General features: G+C 30.3%; 1 pseudogene; it reads left to right on the forward strand.

Moving 5' to 3' along the window:
* The first annotated feature begins 4,097 nt into the window (after window positions 1-4,097).
* Window positions 4,098-5,583, forward strand: LOC140764530 (uncharacterized; annotated as a pseudogene).
* The last annotated feature ends 4,630 nt before the right edge of the window (window positions 5,584-10,213 follow it).

Here is a 10,213-nt window from a genome sequence, read left to right on the forward strand (position 1 = left end):
TTAGTATTTGTCGACGCTTAGAATTACACAATGATAAAAATGTTCAACTTACAATACCTATCACTTTTCTTGGCATATATGATGATGTTTAAAGAAATGTCAGTAAAATTCGGAGACTTTCTCGTCGTTTGTTAAATAACGCCACAATAAATAAAGAATATAGCGATGAAACGCTGGGATTATGGTGACGTTTATTCCAAATACCAAGAGAAATTATAGAATATAGCGACGTTTATATAAAATACCAGGATAAAATATATAATATAGCGACATTATATTTAAACGTTGGGATAAATTATATTAAAGATAACGGCATGAGCGTAGAAACGTCAGCATAAAAAATTAACTATACTAGTGTTTCTTAGAAACACTAGGAGACATTTAAATAAATTAGCACCTATAATATATTTGCCGCGAGATGGGAGGATCCACAATTTCCAAATATAGTTTGGAATCAATCTCAGCCACTAATTATTTTAGGATCAATTGATCCAAATCAATTAGAGATCGCAGTCATAAATCCTAAATCTTGGGATATATCTTCAATTCCCAATTATTGCTCATCTTCCTTAACAATTCTTCAACCTAGCCACTATAGCAACCTTACTCGATCCCATCCCTCACCAATCACACCTCTCATTGGCCACATCCCTCGCCGTCGTTTTGTTCTATTGCAGCCTTCGCTGGGTTGTAGTCGTCATAGTCTAAGCCCACCGAGTCTTGCATCTCTGTCTAGGTATCGTAGTAAAGGTCTCCTCTCCTTGGTTTCCGTCACACTCCTCACATCTTCAGGCATAATATCATTTTACATATAAATTTGCAATGCAATGCATGTCAAAAAGCCAACGTTGAAGGAAGCATGTATTTATAGTTTATCATCCAATTTTAAGAAACCAATATTACCATTAGTAAATTGCCAAATTCAAGCCATTGTTATTTTGTGTTGAAGTAACTCCCAATAGGTAAAGGAATACGGAATTAGATTTGCCTTTATGATGAGACTAATGAACTTTATATTTCTTTGTTGACTGAGTACATTTCATGTAAATCTCTATAACATATAATTTTATCTAATTTTATATTTAGATGCAATTTCACATACTTATGGTAGGACTAGGATTTGTTGTTCTGCATATGACACAAGTATAGATTCTGATGTTTAAGGTGGGTTCCTTTTGCATGTATAATGCTTGATCTTCATGTATATATATACATCTTAGATTTTGGAAGATCTGATTTTTGTGCAAGTGCACTCAGCCTCTCATTTTTTGTTTGAGCAAGGATTTCTTTTAATCCTTTTCTTTTGTTTCCAAACTTGGGTTGGATAGATATATAACCTTGTTAATTGCTACTTCAAGATGTAATGTGGAACAGTATCATCAGCTTTAATTTTTCTAGATTTTAACTATTTCTAGTGAGTAGAGGGATATTGAATGACTATTTAGAACCCAGTAATCCTCTGTTTTCTCAAGTTGTATTTCTCTCTTCCTTTAGAATTGATTATAGTTAATGACCATTAATGCTTACATATATTATAGATCTGTACTTATTACAGTAGACTTTTCTAAGGACTTGTCCATATATTAATATACATCTCTCTTGTGGTTATGATCTCAAATATATAGCTAACCAAAAAAATGTATATATATATGCGACATGAATCTCAAAGAAGGAATTCTTATATTGTGTTATATTTTCTATATGTGCTATATAAATATATATTACTATGAACAAGATTGCTGCTAGATCCTATAAATATTTTCTCTGCATTTCTTGAGTTGCAATTCAATTCCTAAGCTGCTAAATCCTATATGTAACATTGCATGCATGATCGATGATTAATAATGACTGCAAATTAGCATCTTATTGAACTACTAATTTTGCAGTTAGTGATGGAATTTTTTTTTTCTTTCCTTGTTTTTAAGGTCCATAGGATAAATATTTTTTGGGATCAGATAAAAGACAAAGCCTTTAATTTCCAGTTAAATGATCATCTTGCTTAATTTTGAGGCTCAAATTTGCTTCATTTTATATGTATTTCCCCTAACTGTATTGATTATTATGTTATATTTTTTATATATTCTATATAAATATATAGATTACTATGAATTTTATGTTATAGATAATAGTCAAGGAACCAAATATGGATAAAAGCTGGATGACTAAGTCAAGGTGATGATCATATATACTTTCTAGAATTTTGCAAACTGTTGTACTACGTAATTTCTGAATTGTCTTAGGTTAATTTACAATTATGTAGGTCAAGTATTAATTATGATAATGGTTTGAGGCATTTCCTCCAATTTGCATTCAATAATGCATCTAGGGATGGTATGATACTTTGCCCATGTAAAAAAAATACACAAATAGCTTCTGGTAGGAAAAAAAAAGTTACCTACGAGCATTTATTATGTGATAAATTTATGGGAGGTTACACACGTTGGATCTTTCATGGAGAAGGCATTCTGATATAATATCGATTCATACATCAAATTCTCATGGAGAGCAAAATAAATGCGATGAAATAGATACAATGTTACATGATGCTTTTGGTCATCCTATTTCATATTTGGGCACAAATGAGTTTAGATCTAATGATTCAAGAGAGGAGACAAATGAAGATGTAGAAAATTTTTATCAATTATTGGATGATGTAAATCAAGAACTATATCCAAGGTGTATAAAGTTTTCTAAACTATAATTCCTTGTTAGATTATTGCAAATAAAATATTTAGGAGGATGGAGTAACAAAAGTTTTGATATACTTCCTCTATTGCTAAAAGATGCACTATCTGATGGTAAAACTTTGCCAAGTAATTTTTATGAGACAAACAAGATTATTAAAGACTTGGGCCTAGAATATGAGAAGATAGATGCATGTCTAAATAATTATATTTTATACAGAAAAGAGCTTGCCAATGAATCATCATGCTATATATATGGAGCTTCAAGATGGAAAATATTTGAAAATCCATCGAATAAGAAAAAATTAGGTAAAAAAATTGTCGTGGAGCCCCTACAAAAGTATTGAAATATTTTTCTCTTAAGCCAAGACTTCAAAGATTATTCATGTCATCTGAAACAGCATCCGACATGAGATGACATAGGAAGAACGTACTAAGAATGGAATGCTAAGACATCCTGCTGATTCCTCTGCTTGGAAGGACTTCGACTATCGACACCGAGAGTTCTCAATTGAATCTCGTAATGTCCGACTAGGACTAGCAAGTGATGGCCTTAATCCATTTTGATTAATGAGTATTGCACATAGCACATAACCTGTTATTTTGATTCCATACAACTTACCTCTGTAGATGTGTATAAAACAACCATATTTCATTTTCTCTTTACTTATTCCTAGTCCATCACCACCTGGAAATGATATTGACGTGCATATGCAACCTTTGATTGATGAGTTGAAAGAATTGTGGATTGAAGGAGTTATAACTTTTGAAGCATCTTGTGGCCAGAGCTTCCAAATGTGTGCTGCAGTTTTATGGACAATTAATGATTTTCTAGGTTATGCGTGCTTATCTGGGTGGAGTACCAAAGATCGATTTGCTTGTCTTTCTTGTAATAAAGATACCTACTCAAAATATTTGAAGTATGGTAGAAAGTTTTGTTATATGGACTATCGTAGATTTCTAGATAGTACCCATAAATTTTGATGTGATGTAGTTTCATTTGATGGTAATAGTGACCATGCAAAAGCACCTATTCGGCTTTTAGGATCAGATATTCTAGAACAAGTGAAAAATGTAGTCAATAATTTTGGGCAACATAATAATAATCAAATTCAAAAGAAACGTGGACAACAAGATGTTGTGCCTCAACAATAAAATTGGAAGAAAAAAAGTATTTTATTTGAATTACCATATTGGAAAATATTATTATTGCATCACAATCTTAATGTCGTGCATATTGAAAAGAATATATGCGACAACATACTTTATACCATTCTAAATTTGGAAGGAAGATCAAAAGATAATATGAAAGCTCATCTTGACCTTCAGGAAATGGGCATAAGGCATGATCTACATCCAATAGCAAGAGGCAATAAAATATATCTTCCACCGGCATATTTTTCTTTTAGCAAAATGGAGAAAGAGTTATTCTATGAGGTGTTAAAAAAGTAAAATTTCTAGATGGCTATGCATCGAATATTTCAAATCATGTGCATGTCAAAGAAAGAAAAATATCAGGTCTCAAAAGTCATGACAATCATATTTTAATACAACAATTACTTTTTTTAGCTACAATAAAGTTTTCCTAAAAAAATGTCAATTCAGCACTATTAGGATTAAGTAATTTCTTAAGAGAATTATGTTCTAAAGTTCTCCATGTAAAGAATATATAATAGTTAGAGTAACAAATTGCTTTAACGTTATGCCATTTAGAAAGAATATTCCCTCCATCATTTTTTAATATCATGATACATTAACTATTCATCTTGCTGGTGAGGCTAGAATTGGGTACCGTTGGATGTATCCAATTGAAATGTATGAATATTTTTAAGCATGCTCCAATTTCTTTTATTTTTTATTTTTGTCATGAATAACATTAGAACTATACTTTATTGCATAAATATCTTCCATGACTAAAATTATACCTGCGTAATAGAAGCCATCCAAAGGGTTCAATAAGTGAAGGTTATATAGTGAAGGGAAGCCTAATATTCTGTAGTTGTTATTTACATGGTGCACACACTAAATTTAATCATTCGGTGAAAAATGATGACTTGAACAATGGTCTATATTATGTAAAACAATTTTTATCACTCAATGGTCGTCCTCTAGATGATGGTGACATAATCACATTGGATTATATAACTTTTGCACAAGCACATAGATATGTTGTTCAACTATGATATTATTAACCCTTATCGTGTGTAAGTTGGACATTTTTATCTCACTTTTCCTTTTCACTTTTTTTTTCCACTTTTCATGTTTAATAATTCATGTATTATGCAGAAAGCATTTCAATGAAATTAAAACACAAAATCGCCATGCATGAAGGCGAGACATAGAACAAATTCATAATAATATTTTTATAGAATGGTTTAGATCCCAAGTATAAGTGAAATGTAAATTCACATATTAAATTCATATTTCTTTCGATTACTAAATTTATAAAATGATACTTTTCTTAAATAGGTTGACAAATTGGTTACCGAAGGTAATAATGATGTGACAGAGGAAATTAAGTGGTTGGTAGCAGGACCTCTTTTGGTGGCTAGGAGTTATTTGTAATCAATAGTTTTAAATTTCACATAAAAGATGTTGAGGAGAGAAGAAAACACAAAATAGTGGGGTCGTTGTAATAGCTAGCACGTCAAGTTTTTCTAGTGTAGATCAAAACCCTTTAAGAGTGGATATTACATATTATGGAATTTTGAAAGAGATTTTAGAGTTGGATTATAATGGAAAAGATAATGTTGTTTTATTCAAATGTGATTGGGTAGATGTACATTCAGAAGGCAGAGGAATAAAAATAGATGAATATGGATACACTTTTGTCAACTTTATACATTTATTGAATAATTACACAAATTTATCTGATGAACCATTTATTATGTCTTCTTAAGCTGAATAAATTTTTTACATTCAAGATCCTATTGAAGCAGATTAATATGTTGTTATTGGAACCAAACCTATAGACTTTTTTAATATGTTTAGAAAACTAACGATGATGATGTGGAGGTATATTTTTCTGAAGGTTTTAACAACAATCGAGATATAACTAGTATCGAATCAAATGATCTTGACAATATAAGTTGGGCAAAAACAAATATACTTGATATAACAATTAATGCACATTTGGAAATGACAAATATAAGAGGAGGTGATCAAAATTATGATTTAGGAGATGAAGGTGATCTCAAAAATAATCTTTCTTTTCATCACATAATTCAATATTAGATACACTGAAAGTTGATTTCAGTAATCTTTTTTATATTGCAGATAATTGCTGAATTCACAAGCGATCTTTTTGGAGTTAGATGTAATATAAATTGTTGCAAAATATAATTATTTTATCATTTTAGTCATGTTTCATTTGAATTTCTTTAATCATAATTTGTATTTATCTTTTTCTCCTTTAATTGGTTAAGCAGGGTAGTAACATGAGCTTAGATGTTTGAAGAAAGTGATGCTTTGATGATATCAGACGTGTTATGGTTCATGACTACCATTTTTTCTTTCTTTTTTTTAGTCAAATTTAAATTCATATTGTGCAATCCTTTTGTTACTTTTGATATTTGTTAATATAGATTATTATTGTCTGTTCTCATCTTATATAGTTTTATATGTTGAATTAATCTTTTTTTTAACTAAATCAATTTTTTGCAAAAACGTTGCATCTACAATGCGACGATCAAAGATTCAACAAACAAATACTAATAATGCATTTGCCTTAAGTACTACATCTCAACTTAGGCAAACAAACACACAATCAGTTCACCATATATTACAAACATCTCAACTATGTAGCGGTCAAAATAGGGCAATTAGAAGTCAAATGAGAAAAAGTATTAGGTTTAGGGGTGAAAACGGATCGGATACGGATCGGATAGTGCTCAACCTATATCCGGATCCGTATTTTTAGTTCGGATACGGATATTGGACGGATAGCAAAATTTAAAACCATATCCTAACTAAACGGATACGGATAATTTTCGGATAAAGGATCGGATATTAAACGGATATTGATTAAATTTAAAATAATTATAATATTTTATTTAAATATAATTAACACAAAATTATTAAGAGTTTTACAATAAATAATTTTTTTGTATGTCAAATATATAAAATTAGAGAAATTAATCTCTATAAATAATATATAATGTATTATTAGTAATAATATTAATACTTACTATTTAAATAAGCAAACTAAAAACTGTAAATCATTTAAAAAATATGCGGGTAAACGGATATCCGATATCCGTATCCGAATCCGAAAAATTTATCCGACCCGTATCTGAATCCGTATCCGAATTTTTTTCAAAAATTCTATCCGTATCCGAATCCGAATCCGAGTCGGATAGAAATTTTTTATCCGAATCCGATCCGAGTCAGGTTGGATAGCGGGTCGGGTCGGAGTTAATCCGACCCGTTTTCACCCCTAATTAGGTTGCATGTTATGGCAAGTGGAAGCAGCAATATACCTTCGAATAATCTTTACTAATGTAAAAAGCTATGCACCAAATAATCCTAATGACGAGCAACCACCTCATGATCCGCAATCTACAACGAACTTTGGTACTTTATTTACCTTTCCTCTTATAAAACTATTATTATTTCAACTCAAAATAGTTGATTAATTTAATATATTTATTACAAAGAATGATATCAACGAGAGTATTGGATGTGGTAGAGGTCCAACCCGAATGCCAGAAATCTGGTCTTTGAGAGAAGGGTAAGATCAATTGATAAAAGTGCAATTTAATGAATATAATCAAGTAGTTGATATAAATGGTTCGAAGTTTACTCGCTTTCTTGGTACAATTGTAATAAATGGTTATGATGCTTCATTAACATTTAAAGAATGGAGGTTAATGCCAATACATAAAAAAGAGAGAATGTGGGATTAAGGTACTAATTATATTTTAATTTTTTTTTATTTCCAAGTTATCTATTTTCTTATTCTTATACATGATTAATGATCTCTTATAGGCAAAGTATGATGTTGATCAAACAAAAAAAAACATGGGTTATAAAAGCTCTTGGAAAGAAGTGGAGTGGAAAGATTTTAAAGGTGAACTAAAAAGACATCACTTTGATTCTACTACAACAACGGCTAAGCCTAGTCAATTATTGAAATAGTGACGAAGGAAAAGTAATACTCTTTTAATTTATTTGCAATCTTATTTAGCTAATTTTAAAGTTGTATTACACTTGTGTTTTAACAAATATAGACACACTGTGAGAAGAATAAGATGATTCGTGCAAAATAAACTACTACCCACACTGTTGGCTTGAAAAGCTTTGCTTGTATACGTGAAGAGGTGAATCATTATTTTAATTATTTAGATTTAATATATTACTTAAGCATTTCTCTTATGAATTATATTGCTAATATTAAAAACAACGAAAGAAAAAGGGTGAAGATATAACGAGAGCTATGATTTATAGGATTACCCATGTTCATAAAGATGGAACTCCTTTGAGTACAGATTGTGCTAAAAAAATTATGAGTCAATAAATATTGACATTTTTTATATGCTATTATTTTCTTCATTTCTTTTTAACATCAGCACTAAATGAAATTTATATAGATGGAAAAAATAGTTGCTAGCCAACCAGAGGGTGTGGAAAAAGAGAAAGATCATAATGACATCTATTCTCAAGTATTTGGTGCAGAAAGAGGCGGTCGTGTTCGTTTACTAGGTTTAGGGCCCAACTTTAAGGATGCAACATGAGATATACCTTCTCCTTCATATATTGCAGAAAAAACTATATAGGAAAATCATGCACTATGAGAAAGAGTTGATTTTCTTAAACGTGAGTTGGCCGAAATAAAATTATTAATGAAAATGCCTACTGATATTGACCAGACTGGTTATATACCAGTTGAATTTGATGATGAGATACAGGTTTTTACTTTACATATGTTTGTTTGCTTAAAAGAGTGAGTTATAAAATTATGACACATTCTTTTTAAACATAGGAAATTTCTCAACAAAAAGTTCTCAATGAACCAAATGCAACTGATGTTGAACATCACAATCTTGATGAACCAAATGAGAAAGATGCATATTCTTCCTCATCTAGTCATGCAATTCCTTCGAATCAAGTAATATCTGATATCTTATATTTTTTTAACAAATTATTTTATATTTTTTAAAATTGGCTGACAACACATTATATGATAGTTTCGCCTACAGAAAAGGAAGAGAGTTCAACATGACAAATCAAGGAAAGTAAGTCATTATGTAAAACTTTTTTCTCTTATATGTACGACATATCATATATGTTATATGATTTTCATTTTATTTATGAGTGTGGGTATATGTCAATGTTTTTATAGGGTGGAAAAGAAGTACACTTGTTGTCTATTGGAAAACCTCATTGTCTAGTGGCAAAAGGGATTTTATTTAGCATGGAACCAGATATGATTATAGGTGGAGAAAGATTAAGACAACAATTTTGGGAGGTCTATGTTAAAGTGGCAATCGTGCCGATGAAAACTTAATTCGCACCATAGGAAACTTAAGAAATATAGGTGATGCTATAGGACAAACAATTGCTTGGCTATCATATATAGTATGTGTGATTACTTGTTTTATCTAGTCTTTAATTGTATAAATTTTTTTATGTGCAAATTTGTAGTTGATTATATGCCATTTTTTTTATACAGATCAAATAAGCGGATAAATAAAATAGAATAATGTCGTGGATCTCAAGCTTTTGGTTATATATATATATATGTCTTATTTGTGAAGACAATTTTGTTATATTTCTATTTACAGTGAAAATTGTAATTATAAAATATTGAATATTTAAGATGATACATTTTTTTTTTCTGTATTGAACATATATATCTTCTTTTGAAGACAAACTTTGTTATGCTTTATTGAATTATTGAAATTATAATGAAGAGATTAATTAGTTATTTTATCATTCTTTTGGATATCTTGTTGATCAAGCAAGTTATTTGAAGTATCAGTTCTGATATCTTTATTTTATAATTTAATAAATATTTTTCTGTTCGTGTGTTTATACACTGGCTAAGCAACATATGCCAATGTTTATATATGTCGGCATATAAACCTTGTGTGACATATAAACATGATGTGAAAAGCACTTTGCATTTACTAAACGTTGGACAATAATATTTGCCGGTGTATCTAAATGTCAAAATATAAACATTTTGCAACATATAAATCTGATGGGTTACGGTACCAAAAGATCGGCTACGGAACAATTCCTTTAAGATCTGAATTTATTATAGGAAGCAGTTCGTGCAACCGAGGAAAAATATTTGCCAAATATTTTTTGGTAGTTAGAAAATAACGAAACTAAGTGGATTAGATTTGTAACTTTCTGATCTATAACTTTCGTATTTACGCCCTTTGCAGATTTGAACTACAACTGAGATGAAAATATAAAATAACGTGGGTGATGGTGGTGGTGACGGATGGAGTGGATGTTAGGGTTATGGATGAATATGGAGATAAAGGTGGATGGTGGATGTGGTTAAGGGATGTAGACAAAGG

This window comes from Typha angustifolia, chromosome 8 (assembly GCF_048772165.1).
Source record: "Typha angustifolia cultivar Huaian chromosome 8, ASM4877216v1, whole genome shotgun sequence".
NCBI lineage: Eukaryota > Viridiplantae > Streptophyta > Magnoliopsida > Poales > Typhaceae > Typha > Typha angustifolia.